This window comes from Aythya ferina (assembly GCF_964211825.1).
Source record: "Aythya ferina genome assembly, chromosome: 11".
NCBI lineage: Eukaryota > Metazoa > Chordata > Aves > Anseriformes > Anatidae > Aythya > Aythya ferina.
The window spans coordinates 1,345,834-1,363,334 of record NC_140307.1 but is presented as its reverse complement, the minus strand read 5'-3'; the positions used below and the strand labels follow the sequence as shown (position 1 = coordinate 1,363,334).

Here is a 17,501-nt window from a genome sequence, read left to right as displayed (position 1 = left end):
CACGCAGGGGCCTTTTGCCGCGGTGCAGATGGAATTTGGAGAGGGAATTTGGGGGCTGCACGACGGAGCTGGCAGCGTGCACCCCAAAAATCAGCCTGGCCGAGCAGACGGCGGGGATGCGCTCTCGGAGAGGGCTGGAGGCAGCATCAAGGTCACTGCTGCCACGCTGCCTGCTGAGCTGCTCCCGTCCCAGCCCCGGCGATGAAAAATTAATGAATTCCTTCCCCTTCCATCCACAGAAGCTCTGCCAGCTGCCATTTTCCCCACGTCTCCGGCTCGTCAGATGTTTCCTTTGGAGCCGAGGGAGAAATGATTAAAAGATGGGCGAGGTGGGGAGGGGGGCAGCTGCCACCCCCGGTGCTGAGCCCTGGTGCCGCTGCTCCAACGGGGTGCAGAGCTGGGGAAAGGGCCCCGTGCGGTGGCTGCAGGTGGCTCCTTGGCCAAACCAGCTCAGTTTTGGGATGGTTCCCAACGCCAGCGATGCCACTCGGAGCCTGGGGTCTGCTTTGTTTCGTGGTTTTTTGTTTTTTTTTTTGTGTTAAAGCAACAGGAGGCTGCGGGTCGGGAGCTGGGGAGGCAGGGCGTGAGGGTAGCTAATCACGCACCGCCTGATTAATGCCTTCCCCTGGCTGCCTTCATTATTGTGATTACACTCTGGCGGTAGCGTAGCAACAGCTAATTGTTGGTTGGATGCAACGAGCATAATTCCCCGTATTAAAATTTTATTAAGACGTAATTGCATTCGTCTTGCAGCAGTGGATGCTTCAAAGGCGCCGGGGCGCGGCAGCGGCGCTCCTCGCCTCTGTGCTGCCCCTTCGGAGCCTGGAGGACGTGGGGCTGGGGGGGGCACCGGGATTTGGGGGCAAAAACTCATGGGGAGGAAGGATTAGGGTTGTGGGTCCAATCCCCCATGGCTGTTTTGCATTTATTTGCCCGGGCGAGCTCCTCGTGGGGAGATCACAGCTTGGGGGCGGCACGGAGAGCTTCTGGTGCCAAACCTCCACTACGAATCCTGGCACTTTGAGGGATAAAAATGGGATTTTGGGGAGGGGGCGAAGTGCTGTGATACCTCAGCAGGCAGCTGCCCTCGGCACAACCTGTTGGAAAAGGAACCACAGCAGGAGCTGGCAGCCACCAAAAGCCCTTCGCAGCCGGGGCCGTGCCCCCGCTCCTCGAAACCCAGGGAGGGAAACCTTAAAGGAACTGTGTTTATTAACAGCGCGATCACATTTGGCATATTCCATCACTAAGTGGCCCTGGTACGTAGATATTATTCACTTAAGTAATCAATCACTGCCAACAAATTACAGGATACAGGGAACGAAATTAGCAAAATGAACTATGGATGTAAAATTCATTTGAAAATCAATTTAGGAGCAACATTAGCTTTCAATTAGTCTGCCCAACTGTTTGAGCATCATTTTGTCTATCAGATTTTTATATAAATGTAATTAACCTTTGCTGTTAAATTGTTGTTGATTTCATTGATATAATTATTATGCGGCTCCCAATATTTTGCTCGGCTGACATCTCGTTAGCTGCTGGCTTCCAATTAGGGCCGGTGGTGATTTCTGGGCCCACATGTGGGGCGATGGTGCTCGAAACCATTTTGGTGGCTGTGGTTTTGGTGGTGCTGGTGGTGTTTTTGGTGTTGTTTCTTTTGGTGGTGGCTCCGGTGGTGTGGGAGCATTTCTTTTTCGTGCCATCTCTCGCCGTTTCCAGCCCCCCAGCCAGCTGGCAGCGAGCCCTCAGCACTCTGCCCCTCAGCACTGCAGTAAGAGCAGGAAATTTGGGGCTTTTCTCTCTCCTACCTTTCCCTTTTTTACTGATACAAAACCAGATTTCTCCTTGATGGGCACCACGGCACGGAGAGACCCTGGCGTGAGCGCCCGTCCCAGCCTGGCCCGCGTGTCCTCACTCGGAATCAAACCAAATTCTTATTTTTTTTCCTCGTTCTTATTTCATTATTTATTTATTTATGTTAAACCAAGTTGTCTTCTTGTTTGTGGAACCCGCTGTCACGGGGATGTAGGCCTGTCCCTCGCTATGGGGGACACCAATAATGACCTCCCGTGCGCAGCGGTGCCGCTGCCTCCCCTTCCCTTCTGCCCACACCCCAAAACCCCCAAACCAAAATGCTGCCCCGCTTGGGGGGCGGCGGGAGGTTATAGATTTGCACCCAAACGAGTTAATTAAGGAGCAATAACACCCCACAGGCTCATTATAAGCACTCCCTGCCCCCCAAAGCAAAGGCAGGGGGCACGGCGCGGCGAGGAGGATGAGGAGGGACGGGCTGCGGCTCCCCAGAGAAACAGCACCGCCAGTCCTCCATCCCCTCGGGTTATTTTTAACAATTTTTCCCCCTTCAGCCCTATGGATTTTTGCCTGGCTGTCGGCCAGCCGCGTACCTGCTGCATTCGCCTAATTCTGCCCCCGTTGGAGCCGGGGGAAATTTTTTCCATTGACGTCAGCGGGAGCAGGATTGATCTCCGTGCCCGCACCGTTTGTTCCCGGGGTTTTAAGAATTCATTTCCTTCCTCCATCGCCGAAGACAGATAGCAGGCGAGGAGGGAGAGGAGTCCTCTAATAAGCACATATTAATACATGAATCATCTGCTTAGGGCCCGGGCCGGGGGAAGGCTGAGCGGGGCCGGGTGCTGGGCTGGCTGAAATAAAGGATTTCTCGGCAGCTAGTCGGGAACACGATGGTAATTGCAATGTAAATTTTTACCCTGGCATCAGGACCTCATCTTTTAAGCTCTATTTAAATGCATTATGCTATGGGGCCTCTGCCTAAACCCTTTATCTGGTAGTGGAGCGAGAGCATCCCCGGTATTTCTTTACAGCGCTCTTTGAGGACGCTGTTAACTTTCAGGTGGGCTGCTGACACGGCCCTTAAACAAGCAAGAGGAGTTCCTGGAAGAAAAGGAGAGTGAAAAACCACTTTTCCATCCCAAATCACTCAGGGGAAGCTCAGGGGGTGCTCGGCGTGGTGCCTCGCCGCGCTCCCTCCTCGCGCTGCCCTGCCCCACGCAGAGCCACCCCGACCCCTCTGTGGGTCCGAGGACCCCAAAAGTGGCATTTCTGCAAGGGATGAGCATCTGCCCCATGCTCAGGAGATGACATCAAAACTATCCTGTGGGGTTTTGTGCCAGTCCCTGGTAGCACGGGGCTGCTGCTGGGTGAAGGGCCCTCAGGGCCGCAGGGGCTTCTTCCACCACAGCAGCTCCATAAAATGCGTTTGGAGTGAAAGCCACAGCGAGATTCGGGCTCGTTTGTGATGGAAAATCTGTGGCAGCACCAGGCTGAGAGGGAACGGGTGGCACAAGCCCTCCGCACGCGGAGAGGAGAGGGGAAAAGCGATCCCCTTCCATTACCCAAGCGTCTCGCCCTGTTGTTTTTCTTTTCCCAGCGTGTGACAAACAAGGCTAACGAATCAAGCAGCCGAAGGAGGTGTTCGTGTCGCCATGGAGATGATTTTGGGGCCAGCCCTGGTGCGGGGGGTCCTGCCTGAGGCCGCCAGCATCACAGCACTTGCGGGGTCCCCATGAGTGTGCCGTGCAGCAGGAGCTCAGCACCCCCAGCTGCACTTTTTCCTACAATTTTTATTTTTTTAAACAAGTTTTTGCTTGTTTGTGTGCTGCTGGTGAGGGGCTTGGTCCTGAAGGGGGGATGCATGCAGTGCGGTGCTGCTGGGGCTGTGTTTGTGCTACAAAAGGCAAGGCCAAGGGAAATGCATTGCAACCACGGGGAAGGTCTCGTGGCAGTGCTGAGTTTTCTACTGTAAATACCTTCCTGGGTGTGAGTAATGAGGATGGTGCTCTCATTAGGGCACCTGCTGGGTTAATTAGCCCAGTTAATTTGCAATCAGGGGAAGGGCCAGTTGGTTGCACCAACCCGTATCTCAGTTTGCAGGGCCCTACGGGACCATGTATGAGCCAGGCTGGTGGGGTCGGTCCCAGTGCGTGGCCCCGTGCTGCCAGCACGCCCAGTGCCACCAGTGCTCCCAGTGCCACCAGTGCCAGGCTGCCGGTGGCTCCAGCCCTGGGGCATCACAGCCCCGCGGTGCTTGATTTGGAGCTTGAGGTTGTACTTGGAGGGAAGTTGGCAGCACGCAATGAGGGTTTTGCAAGGCGCAGGCTTGGGCAAGAGGTCAGAGCTTTGCAGAATGCCCCAGAAAGGTGCAAATCGGTGTAATAAAAATTAAAAAAAAAGCCAAAATCCAGCAAAATCCTGTCTGATGGGGCTGCGGGCATGATGCTAGAGGGGTTCATGTGCTCAGCCCGCAGAGCTGAGCCCGGGGCCTCGCCCCCCTGCCCGGGCCGAGGCAGGGCACGGACCCCCGGGACCCCCTGGGACCCCCCGGACCCCTCCCGGGACCCTTCCCGGTTCGCTCCGGCAGCGCAGGGGTTAACCCCACCGCGCCCCTCGTTCTCCCGCGCCCGCGCCGCCACGTGCGCGCTGCGGGGCGGGGGGCGTGGCCGCGCGCAGCCAATCCGCGGCGCCCTTCCCCCTCCAAACCCCGCCCCCTTCCCCTGGCCCCCGCCGCGCTTCCCCATTGGCTGGCTGCGAGCCCCGCCCCTTCCCACCGCTCTCGCGGGAAGCGTGGGCGGGGCCGCTCCCCCCCACACACCCCCTCCCACCCCCGCCCCGGCGCAGGTAGCGCCGCGACCGGAAGGGCCGCGCGCTCCTATTGGCCGGCGGGCTCTCAACGCCCCGCCCACTGCGCTCCGATTGGCTGAGAGGAGGCGGGGCGCTGCTCCACTCCCTCCGTGCGGCCCCGCCTGCCCCGGCGCTGGGGTTCCGCCCGCCGGCAGGGCCCGCGGCCGCAGGTAGGGACCGAGGCCGGGCTCCGGGGGGGGGAGCGGCGGGAACCGGAACCGGGACCGGAACCGGGGCCGGAACCGGAACCGGGGCGGCCCCGCGGGGTCAGCGCAGGCTCGGGGGCCGCCTGCCGGTGGCCGCTGAGCACCGGGGGGGGCGCCCGGGGCTGGGGCTGCCCCCGGGAGGGAGCCTCGGGGGGGCCCCGGGTACGGGGAGGGCACCGGGAGGGGCTGGGGGGGGGCAGCGGGGGGTGTTCGGGCTCGGGGAGGGGCTGGAGGGGGCGTGGGGGGCCTGGGGGAGGTGGAGGGGGGCGTGGGGTGGGGGTGGAGAGGGAGATCTGGGGGGTTTGGGGGGCTTTGGGGGGGATTTGGGGGATTTTTGGGGGCTTCTGGGGCTTTTTAGGGCGTTGGAGGGCTTTTGGGAGCTTCTGGGGCTTTTTGGAGCTTTTGGGGGCTTCTGGGGCTTTTTGTGGCCTTTGGGGGGCTTTTGGGGGTGTTTGGGGGCTTTTTGGGGGTTTGGGGGGCTTTTGGGGGCTTTTTGAGGTTTTGGGGTCTTCTGGGGCTTTTTGGGGCGTTGGGGGGCTTTTGGGGGGCTTCTGGGGGTTTTGGGGGCTTTGCAGGGCTTTTTGAGTTTTTTGGGGCTTCAGGGGCCTTTTGGGGGTTTTGGGGCTTCTGGGGATTTTGGGGGCTTCTGGGGCTTTTGGGGTCCTAAGGGTCCTGAGCCCCTGTGCCCCCAGCGGCCCCTGGTGCAGGGCAGCACCCTGGTGACAGGACCGCCTGTGCCACCCCCTCCTGCCCCGTGCTGCCCTCAGACCCGGCACCCACAGGGCTCCTGCAGGCCCCGTGCACGAGGTCCTGTGAGATCCCCCCTAATGGAGGGGATTTGGGGCACCTGGTTGTACGGCAAAGTCCCGAAAACCCCAATAAACGTGCTTAGGGTGTGTGCGGGCACAGACCCGAGTGTCCTGGGTCCGTTTGGTTTCTGTGGGCTCTGAGGACGTGGGATGGGAAGTTTTAGCTGATTTATTCCACCTTTTAGCCCAATTTTAACGTTGCCGAGGCAAATGGCTGGGAGCTGCCCAGGCAGGGCAGGAGGGAAATCTCTTTTCTATGCATCCTCGTGGTGCCTGCTGGCTTCAGGCACCAAAAAGCGTTGTTTGGGGTGGTGTTGGTAGGAATTGGGGCGTTTGGCTCATTCCTTTGGGTGCAGGGCTTGCGGGTAGCTGATGGTGCCCCTGCTCGGAGCCTTTGTAGGTGTTAAAAAATGAGAAGTGGAGCCCTTGTCCCCAAAACGAGCCGGGACTCCTGCAGCTGCTCCGTGCCCCTGCTTTTCAGGTGCATGGAGGAGGTCTCGGCACCACAGCTGTCCGAATCCTGTGGCAGCAGAGTTTGTGGCAGGCATTTGGACCAAAATATTCAGGTGAGAAGGACGAATCCTAAATTGACAGGGCTGATTTTGCCACCCTCACCAGAGCTGGCCGCCCCAGCCGGCGGGGTGCTGTGACAGCACAGGAAATTTTGGATAAAAATTTTAGATAAAAAACTTGGATAAAGGAAATTTTGGCACTCGGGAGGAGTTCCTGAACCTCCCCGCAGGTAATACCGGCGGTGCCTGCCAGCGATTTGGGTTTTTCTTTTTCCACCTTCTCAGTGGAAGCGTGCCCGGAGGAGGCCGCCCCGCTTTGTGTCGCGCCGCCTTGTTGCCCAGCTGAAAATTAGGAGGGCCCTGAGCTGATTAGCGGCTGGCTGCCGGCCCGGAGAGAGGGAAAGCTGGGCCTGGCAGCGGCTGACAGTAATTTTCTGTAAGACAAGTGTCCTCGGCTCCTTCGTGGCCCGGCTGCCTCCTGATCAGCACCGCCCCGGCCGTGAGGCTGTGGCAGGAGGAGAGCCGGGCACCAGCTCGTGCACGTGCGGAGGTAAACAAGAGGTTTGGGGGGATTACTTTGGGGAAATGGACCCAATTTTTCCACGTTTAGTGTAAATATTCCACGGGAGCAGCTGTGGGTGCTGGTGGTACTGTTGTAGTATCAGCAGGGGCTGGGCAAAGCGATTTGCTCGGAGCTGGAGCTGCTCTTCGGGGTGGTTTTTGGCCGTCGGTGGTTTTCTGAGCTCTCCTCCTGAAAAATAATAATAATAATAATAATAATAATAATAATAATAATGACGAGCTGGATTTCACTGAAGTTAGGTCTACGTAGCTCTCTCTCTGAACATTTAATTGAGCTGGAAGATTAAAAGGCAGCTGCTGGTGGCGTGTCTCGGGCTGGTCGCTTTGCTGCCTGGCCGTGTGTTAACGAAGCGCCTTTCATGTCCGAAGCAGCCAGAGCTTCGAGCTCTCATTTCTGCTGCTTTCCACAGCAAGTTGACTCATCGCTTCTCGTGCTGCAGACCCAAAATGCCGGCAGATGTTCCCCTTTTTGTAACATTAGGATCTTGTGATTTTTTTAAATTATTTTTCCTCCTCCAACACCAAAACCCAAAATGCGTTTGGGAGGCTCTCAGCCCTGCTGACTGATGAATCCCCCAGGTGCCTGCCACGTGTCTGGGTCCTTCCTCGCCTCCCAGCCCAGCCCTGTGGTGGCTGATGTTTAACCAGCTCCTCTGGACGGCCCAAGATTGCTTCCTGGCTGCGTTTTAGATGGTAAATATTGAGCCTGAGCCATGGGAGATAAAATGCACGGTAAGGAGAGCCTGCAGAAGAAAGCTCGCTGCTGAGGCCAGAGGAAACGAGCTTTTAATTAGCGTTTTATCTCAGTTATGGCACCTTTTCTTTTTCCCTTGCTTACATTGCTTGTGTCATGGGAGCTGGAGGTCAGCTCCTGAAGGGGCTTTGCTCAAGCTTGGTGTTCGCCGTCCTGCTTCATGCCTTGAAAAAATAAAGGCTGTTACAGGGGATTGTAGCTTTTTTTTTTTTCACCCTGCAAGGGAAACAACTAAGCTCTCCCATCAGCAGATCTGGTGGGAGAGTCCCTGAACCCTTCCAGCGCAGGAAATGTGGCTGCTGTGTGTTTTTTTTGTCACCTTAATGGCATTAAGGTACGCAGGAAATTCCACAAAGCCTCGAAACAAAAGGATGGATTTAGCAGAACCTCTTGGAGCTGTTTGGAGGTGAAAAACCAGGAGTTGGACTCCTGACTTGCACTCCTCGATGGCCTTGGAGATACCGAAGGGCAGCTTCACCTTTGGTAAGAGCAAGGGGAGGCTGCACAGGCAGCTTCGTTCCTCTCCAGTTCCCGTGTTCAAAGGGAAACCATTTCCCAGGTTTTTCCTGGGCGTGCTTTTCCCAAAGTCGTGGTTTTGGTCTTTTCCTTCTTCTCCTGCCCCCGGGTGGGTGGGGATCCTCAGAGGAGCCCCGAAGCTGTCCTGCCCTGGGGTGCTGCGAGCAGAAGCCCCGTCAGATGGTTTCCATCAGTCGAAATAGCCAAGTGTAAGCCAAACCTTCAGCCCTGCTTCGTTAACAGCACGCTAACGAGGTCACAGCCTGCAGTAATGCCCAGGTCAGGGTCTGGCACCCAGCTCCTGTTGGGGTAGACCCGAAGGCTCCCGGCCGGGTTCCCCAGCCCAACCCCGAATCCACTGCCTGCAGTTCTCAAATTCTTTTGGGATTTCCCTTTTTTAAAGATGAAGCAGAGCTGTTTGATGTAACCTTCACGTGAGATTTGATTTTTTACCTTTTGGCATTCCTCTTTCTCCGTTACGCTTGGAGCCAGTTGCCGTCAACGGGCAGAGCCCAGTTAATGAGCTGCCGGGGACGTGTCTAATTGCAGAGCACTCAACGACCTCAGAGATGTCTACGACTGAACAAGCAATTCTCACAGCAACGCTCTGACAGCAGGATTGAGCTAAACCCGGATTTTAGCTTGTGGTTTGAATGGAAAAATCACAGAATCAGAGAATTGTAGGGGCTGGAAGGAATCTCCAGAGATCATCGGGTCCAAGGGGTCTGTAGTTTTGTGTTTTTTTTTGCCTCCGTCAATTTGATTTACATTCCTGCGTTTTGGGAGGCAGAAAAAAAAATACATCTTTAGCATGCATTGTTAAAAACGTCAGCTTTGCTTTTTGGGAAGTTGACAAATAAACCAGCTTGAAGTCAGAGCTCAAGCTGTCCCGTTAAAAGGTGCGTGAGGATGAAGCTGCGTACAGAAGGCTGCGTGTTATGTTGTCTTAAAGGATTTTTTTTTTTTTTTAAGTTCTTGCAAAAAAAAAAAAGAAAAGTGTTAACTGTTGTGTGAATCTCGAGGACGGATGGGCTCCTGCCATCCCTGCTGTTTGATGAAGGCTTCCTTCAAAAACCCTAAGAAGCTTTGCTCTCCTCGCGGGGCTCTCGGATGTCTCCTAATGAGAAACGTCAACAAGTGAGCTCGGGGCATCTTCTGCTGCAGAAAGGGAGACCTAATTCTGTGTTTTTTTTTCTTTTTCTATACCGTTTCTTCGTGTTTTTGAGGACCCAAACCAGGTGGTGTGCTTCACACCGCAGGGCTGGTGGCTCTGCAGGTGAAGGTGGTGAGGGACGAGGTGTCTGGGGAAGAAGAGGGAGGCCAGCATCACTCCTGTGGTTGTGGGTTTTTTTAATCCATTTTGAAGTCGAGCTGTGCACCTCTCTTCCATCCTGTTCCTGTGATGGGTTTTGAGTGTTTCTATTTTTTTTTCCCCATGGAGCTGCCACACAGGAGGTGAATTTAGACAAAATCTTGGTTGCTCGCCAGCCCCAGAGCTTAGGTGTCGGAGCCGTGCCTGCTCTCCCCCCCCCGACAGCCAAGTTCCTCCCGGGATTAGGGGCTCCTTGCTCTGCTTTTCCTGCAGTCGCTGTTCTTCCAGACAAATTTGAATTTCCGAGGAAGAGAAACTGCAAAAAACCTGTCAGCGAAGCTCGTCGCTTTTGGGTGGGTGGCAGGAAGAGCTCCGTCGTGCTCTGCCATATGTTGCTGCTAACTTCAGGCTGCTTTTAGGATTACAGAGCGGTAATCCCCGTGGCCTGGCGTGACCGGGACCCCAAGAGGACAGCGTGGGGGTGGTGTGGGTATATGGGACACCCCTTAATGTCCCCAGCCCCGAGGATGCTGCTGGGGCTGCCCCACGGCTGGAGCTCGCCCCAATTCTCCTGGGGCTGTGCTCCATCATCTCCTGCAAGTTTTTGGCTTTTAGGTTGTGCCCAGCACCCCTCTGCATGCAGGGAGCTCCCCGCACATCCCACTGGACCACGGGCATCATAACCCACAGCAGGGCATGCGGCGAGCCCTGGGTGGCCGAGGAGGGCAGGTCAGGCACCTCCAAGCCCTGCAGGTAATTTATAAATTAATTTATAAACCCGTTACGTGGAGGAGGAGAGGGAGATCCCCATGCCAGCAGCAGCACGCTGGAGCTTCGCAGTAAACAAAGCCTTTTGCAGGGAAGATCTGGGAGTAAGTAGAAAGGATTATTTTTAAGCTCCGAGCTTTGCATGTCTGGAGATTTTTATATATATATTTTTTTTCTTTAACATTAAATAGGTTTAGAACAGAAAATCTTGCTGGGTACGTAATGCTTCCCAAGGCCTTGGCAGATGGGTAGCTGTGTTTCCAAACATCAAACGTTTCAGCTGTTTAATGCCTGTTTTTTAAGCACGAACAGCGCGCTCGGAGAATGTTCATATTAAAGCCTGCTGAGAATGAGGCTTTTAAAAGAGGCGTTTTTAATATTTTATCATGCGAAGGGACGAATTGACGGAAAACAAAGCGAGGCTCGGGCTCCTTTTGCCCAGCACCGCGCTGGGTTGTGCGCAAAGCGCCCCGCGCGCACCCGTGTGCCACCTCGAGTGTCAGAGCTGGAACATTTGGTGCTGGGAACAGGATCGCAGCCTGGTTGGGAGGTGAGAAGCAGCAGGATTTTGTGCTGAATTCAGATGCTCCCTTCGCTAGCTGTGGGTTGTTTCCAGCAGGTGCCACCGTGGAGGGTTTCCCGATGGTGCCTGCGGTGTGTTAGGGCTCCGGGCAGGAGGGGACGGATCCCTCTTGGTGTAACGTGAGGAACAGTGGCCACAAGGCACATCTGGTTCTTAAACTCGTCTTTAAACTGTGTCTAGAAGTAAATATTTGGTGCCTGGTATCGTAAGGAAGCCTTACGGGTACAGGAGGTGAGTTTGCTCTGAGATTTTTGAGGCAGGTGAGGCTCGGAGCCGAGAACCAAACAGCAGCAGCGAGCGTGGTCTGGTAGCCAAAGGGTTCTGCAGAGCCCCGAGTTTTCTTCGAAAGCCAGCTCTTGGCATCACTGTTCGGCAACAGCGTGCTTGGGATACGTGGGCTGTAAAATTTATAGAGTAATAGATATGCAAATGTGCTGCCACGACTCTGAGGGCTGCATAGTAATGCAGGATTGTGACATGTTTGTAGCTGTTTGCAAAAATTGGCTTTCTTGCAAGAGTGAGATTTAGCCGGTTCTCCTTTTAAAAAACAGAATTCTCGATCTCTTACCTAAATACTTTTTTTTTTTTTCTTCTTTTTTATGGTATTGGTGGCTTGGGAAAATGCAAGCTGAAAGCAGCGTTTGGGGTTAGCTCGCAGGTCACTCGCAGCAGCGGCGCTTCCCGAAGGCTGCTGCAGGTTTTGAGAAGGCCCGAGGTGGTGCTGCACTCCTCTGACACTTCATTGCTTCGTCTCCTGCCCTGAGTGCTTATAAAAGGTCAGACGTCGGGCTGAGCAGTGCCTGGAAACCCCAGGTGTCCGAGCCCTGCTCCGGGTGTTTGCTGGGGCATGGCCCGGGGATGGCAGGGGTCTTTGAACACCGGGATCTTGACCTTATGGACTCTGAGCCGAGCTCTGTGACCTTGCCTTAAATCCCACTAACAGTTGTTAAACCTCTGCAAAGGAAAGAAATCCTATCAGCAGTGTCCCCCCTCTTTTTTTTACACGTGTAAATATTTGCGTTTTCCCTGACACGGGTTACGGGGCTTGCAGTTTACACACAGTACAAAATACTTGGGGTGAAATCCCAGGCACACAGCTCGCTGAATTTGTTTGGAGGCTGTAACGCTGAGCTTGATCCTCGTGGGGACTGCTGCTTTAAAACGAGCACCTGTGGTAAACACCCTCCGGTACGAAGTTTTGAAAGAAAAAATATTGAGCAGTGAAACTTCTGTTTCTCCAAGCAACTACGATTGAAGCTGCTCCTGCTGGTTTCGGTCCTTTTTTTTTTTTATTTTTATTTTTTTATTTTTTATTTATTTATTTATTTTTATTTGTTTTCCGTGAGTGTAGATGGAGGAGGTTATCCTGCTGAGGGGTGATGGGTGGTGTTTTAATACATGGGGCTGATACCAAGTCCTGCCTGAATGCCAGGGAGCCTGGGGTTTTGGGGCTGTGCTTGCTCTCCTCTTCTCTGCAAGATGCGAGCTTTCTTTGCAAAATGTTGCAGTGTTTTAAAAAAAAAAAAGTATATATTTATATATATAGTGTGTATATATAGTGTGTGTGTGTGTGTGTATATATAAATATATAAATTTATTGATATAAAATGTCACTTGGTGGGACTTCTGGCACTGCTGTCCTCCCGTTCTGGGTGCTGCGGCTTCCCCCGGGTCCTCTCCCTGCCTCCGAGTGCCCTCTGCTGGAGCTCGCTCCCCTCTCTGCAGTGCCAGGTTTGTCCCCGGGCTGCAGGGGATCTGATGAGGTTTGGTGCAACTTGTGCATGTCATAAAATAGCCCTGGGGGGCCGAGTGTGGGTTAGGAGACCGGCAGGCTCCTGCTGGTGGTGATGGTTTCTCCTGGGGCTCGCTGTAAAACGTCTCGTCCTGCTCTTCTGGATTTAATGCTGCAGGCCTGGCGTTTGCCTGGGTGGAGGACGAGGGGCTGTACGGAGCTCCAGGCATGGTGGTGAGCCTGTGGGGTACAGGGGAGGGATGCCACGAAACCTGCATGGCTTTGAGCCCCAAAGGTGCCCTCTGCTTGCCAAACCGAGCTCGTTTCGCTGGCTTAGTGGGGACCTGTCTCCAAAATCGCTTAGTTTGACCCCATTTCTTGTGACCCTATCGAGTGCCTGTGACTCTATCGAGTGCCTGCCCTGTTGGACAGGAGCACCCCAAAACGGGTGCCCTGTTTTTGCTCTAAATCTCTGCTTTGTGCTGCATCGGATGGGGACTAAGTGCTGGGACTGGACACCAGCACCCCGCAGCGCGCGCTTTGATGGGTCGCGTGCATCAGGAATTCTGTGTCTGCCCTGAATATTTCCTCAATATTAACCCCGTCCTCAGGCCGAGCAGCTAATTAGGTGCTGTCACTGCACCCACCCCATTTAAATTGAAAAGCAATTCGTGAAGGACGGGCCTTGCTCCTCTCTCCCTCCTGCCCCGAGCCGGTTGAGGAGCGGGGCAGTGCCTGTGCCAGCACCCGGTGCTGGGTTGGTGTGGGACTGGGATTTTAGTGGTGTTTAGTGGTGTTTTAGAGAAGGGTTTGTGGCTCTGGGTGGGCTTGGGGATAGCTCTGTTATGTGTAGAGAGCCAGGAGTGCACAAATGGCCCCTTTGGTGCACATCATGGGCCTTTCATTAAACATCTCAGCTGTGCCGATTGCTCCTTAAATGTTGTGGTGGGACACAGGGCGATGGGTTTGTAGGGGCAGAACCTTCCAAACGGGTATGATATGGGTAGAAAGGTAACTCACCATGCTGCAGCCCTCCTTGCTCCCACCTGGCTCGCTTCGTGCCTTGGCACCGTTTTGCTCGAGCAAAGCTGGGCAGCTCCCGTGTGGTTTGGGTCAAAGAAAAGGAATCTATGCAAGGGAGCTGTGAGAAACGGGCAAAAATGGGCAAAAAATGAGGGATGCAGGGAAGAACCAGCCCCATTAGGAAAGGATTTTGGGGAGTGCTGGGTCCTGTCCCCTTGGAGAGGTGGCATCTGCCTGCCCCAGCCTCAGCGCGGAGTCTCCTGGCCAGCCCTGTCGCTGCTTGCTCCTGGTAAAAACTTTATTTTTTTTCCTCCTCTGGGAGTTTTTCCCGTGTTAGGAGGATGCACAGCCTGGGAGGTCTCGCCTCGCTTCTCGAAGGCGCTGCGGCGAGCGATGAAATAATAAAAAAATAAAGCTCCTGGGGAGGCCGAGGGGAGGTTTTCTGGCGTGGAAGTGCTGGGTGCTGTTTAAAAATAGATGCTGGGTGCGGAGTGCTGCTCGCCTGCTGTAACCTGGCTGCAGGGAAAACGCACGTGGTGCTTTGCCTTTGTTTGCTGCAATTTGTAAATAAGTGCCAGGAAAATGAGGATTTGGTGGGAAAGATGTTTTCAAGGCCACGTATGTATTTTTTTTTTTTTTTTTTCCTAAGGAGAATCGTGGCAGACAAGCTGACAATTTAATGGTGCGTGATGCACTAATAAAAATGTCTGTGTGGCTGCCTTTAATCCTTTAAAGGAGAGAAAAGAAACAGCAGTTATCAGCATTCAAAAGGCAAGATGCAGGCTGAAATGTATGCAAAGCCTTGGAGAGGGGCTGGAGAAATGTACTGACTGTGTTGCAGAAAGCTTCTGACAGGCACATCGCATCTTTGAGAGTAAGATTTGAATTATTAGAGCTGCCTTTGTTTATTAAATTGAGCCTCCAGCGAGAGGATTATAGGGAGAAATACCGAGCCGGCTCGAGTTGCGTTGGCATAAATTTTAATGGGTGATAAAATTTACCTCGTTGAGCTAATTCGGTGAGAAAATTCAAAGAGATTTTGGGGAAAATAATCCAGGTGTGCATTAGGTACCTAGAAAAAGAAAAAAAGGGACTTGAAATGCAGGAATAAGCCTCCTTTTGTGGAATCCAGTGGGCTTTTAGCGGAGGGTAATCCTTTTAAGACAAGACTACTTCAAGGCGAGCTCCAACAGAAGAGGTTTTGTTTAATTTGAAATTGGGAATGCAAGGGAAGGAGGCAGGAGGGCTAATAAGAGCGTCATTATACGTGCTGCTGCCAAGTTGAGGAAGGGCAGAGACCATTAAAATGCCATTTCAGGAGTTAATTACACGGTGGGTCAAGTTGCTGCTGGCGGCCCGAGTTGTGGTTAATCCACGGGTATCGGGGGTGCGGAGGACGGTGCCTCCGTGCGCCTAAATCCTATCTCAAGAAACTTCGGGGTCCGAAACGCCCTCAGAAAGCTGCCAGCCTCCCTCGGCTTTGATCAGGAAATGTGCAAAAGCAATAAGGGAGGTGGAAAAAGCCAGGCGAAGGTTTTGGGGCCGGCACGCGTGCCATAAATAAAGCTGGAATTTGGTTAGTTAAACCTCGTCTGGAGCTCGCTTAATAATTCCTGAGCCTCTGCTACCGCTCCGACGTCGCCGGCTGTAATTTGTTTCAAGGTTAGGCTCTGCCTTGGTGCTTTATTAGCTTTCCAGTTTATGTTCTTCCACTCGTGCAGCTCCTCAAGTGGAACTACATCATGGGGCAGCTAAAAGGGAGCTCCTCGAAACGCGGGCGCTGCATTGGGATTCTTCGGGAGCGTCTCTGCTGCGAGCTCTGCATGAGGCAGATGCCGGGATTTGCTCGTCAATTGGTGGGATTGTGGTGGGGAGAGCAGATTAGGCTCCTTCGCCGCTGATGTGCTGCCTGGAGGAAGTGACATTTATGCTCTTGATCCTTCAGTGATTCTGCATGTCAAGAGCTGAGCCTTGAAATTCGTCAGCAGTGCTGTCTTACGAGCAGACAGGACTGAGTAAGAGGATTTCTACAGATAGAGGGGAAGGAAGCCAACTCCGGTGGCTGCTGCGGATCCTGAAGTACTCCAATTATTATTTTTTTTTATTATTTTTTCCTCTCCACATCTCCCCTGTAGGAAATCGGAGAGGGAAATCTCGCTGGGTCGCCCGCCGATGCATTTCTGAAGCTGAAACCCCCGAGCCCCGTTAGAATTCGGAGACCTCCCTTTGCTTAAGGTAAGCACGGAGCAGATCCCCTGCCTCGATCACCAAATTGGGGCTGAATTTGGGGGGGCTGCGACGGGCTGGAGCTGCCCAAATAACGCTCGTCCAGCTGCCAGCTGCGTTTCCAGGAGGTGCCAGCTGGAAAATCTCCTCTGCGGGGGCTTTTATCAGCCCCTCGTGGCCGGTAAGTGAGCTTGGGGTGAAAGATGCCTGGCTCGGGGGGCCGTGGGGAGCTGTGGTTTTGTTGCCAGGGGACGTGCCAGCGTGTGCAGGTAGCGCCAGGAGATCCTTCCAGGGGAAGATTTCTTCTGGAGGAGGCAGTGCGTGAGAGCAGGTCTGCGTGCCGTTAGCCTGGCTGCTCGGTTTTGCGTGAGAAAGCTGGTAATTGTTAATTAGGGTGCCGTGCAATTAGCTGCGCCGTGATCACCGGGTCTGTGGCGCGGGGGAGGCAGGGGTTTATCCTGTTGTGCCACGTGTGGGGAGGATTTAGGATGCCGGATAAAACACCGGCGTTAAACTGGAGTGTGGCTCTCCCTGACACTCTGATTTTCCAGAAGCAAAAGTTTTCCTCCTCGTGGTAAATGCAGTGATTTATTTCTCCTTGGTCTTCGACAGTTTCTCTGCTAGCCGTGGCTGCGCGCGGGTTTGGGAAATCTGATTGCCAAAGAGAGGAGCCCAAACTGGAGGAGGCTCGGAAAGCTTCCCAGGGCTTCCAGCATGCCTCCTGTGTCACAGCTGAAAGATAAAAGCCCTCTCGGAGCTGCTACACCAGAAAAGGGGGTTTCAAAGCATTTCAAGATGATTAAAGGAAACTTTAAACTTCTGCCTGCTAATTAATACATGCTGCTCTCGCGAGCTTAACCAGCGCTGGGTGAGTTCTGCTTTTCCGAGCCTTGCAGCTGGGTTCAGCCTGGGCTGTGCTCCCCGGGATCCTGCTGGGGTTTGAGCCCGGGGTGGGAGCACCCAGCCCGTGCTGGTGTGTGGGATCATCTGTCCTTTGGGGTGCGTGGTGCAGCGGGACGGTCTCGAGCCCGGAGTGCTTTAAATTCTCCGCTTGCTCCTAAACGAGCGGAAAGGAGCGTTTAGCAATGCAAATAGTCTGAAGCAGCAAATGAATTTCAGCCGGGCAGACAGGCTTGTGTGGAAATTAAGGCAGTGTTTGGGGGGAAAAAAAAAAAAAAAAAGCATCCATTTTGTGTTGCTGTGCTGTGCTTCTGTCTCTGTGCAGCTGGAGTGGAAAACAAACGCGCCGAGTCCCTTGCGGAGGCTTTATTGGTTGCTCAGAGCCTTCCCCCCCTTCTGTCAGCTCGTGAATTCTGCAAGTGTGCTCCTGAATTGTTTGACTTGTCAAACTCATCATCCTGCCCAGACTTTGTCAGGCTTAACTGATTGTAGAGTATGCTTTTTATTAACATCCAGGCAATAGAAGCTGAGCGAGTACTCCCATTGAGTTGGGGAGTGAAGTTTTGCTGCCAGGTTTTAAATATATGTTCTCTTAAACTTGCTTGGCAATCTGCTTATGTGAGCATCATGAGTCTTTATATTTGAGATGTGCTTTTTTTTTAGGATGAAAGTAGTCGAGGATCTGAATTGCGAGGGATAGATGAAATTAAGCAGCAGAAGCAGTGATGGCAATCTACAAAGCTTTAATGTGTTAATGCAGCCTCGGCATTATACATATTTAGAAGCAGGCTAGATTGAATCCTGGAGAAAACACCGAGGTATTCAGAGCCTCCCGTCTTGATCATGTTTTCCTGTAAGTGATGGATGCTATGAAACAGTGTTTTGAAGGAGATGCTAAAAATTATTTTGCTGCTGC

General features: G+C 53.6%; 1 protein-coding gene across 4 annotated transcripts in view; it reads left to right on the top strand.

The window, feature by feature from the left end:
* The first annotated feature begins 4,738 nt into the window (after positions 1-4,738).
* Positions 4,739-17,501, top strand: part of GLCE (glucuronic acid epimerase) — a 44,386-nt gene continuing 31,623 nt past the window's right edge. Inside the window, exons 1-2 of one of the 4 annotated variants that reach the window (XM_084531573.1) lie at positions 4,739-4,832; positions 15,595-15,694. The gene's annotated coding sequence lies outside the window, so the exon portion shown is untranslated. Of the gene's footprint in view, positions 4,833-7,282; positions 7,465-7,559; positions 8,009-14,133; positions 14,334-15,594; positions 15,695-17,501 lie in introns of those variants that run through there. The other 3 variants (XM_084531575.1, XM_084531576.1, XM_084531574.1) reach the window with 3 other exon arrangements.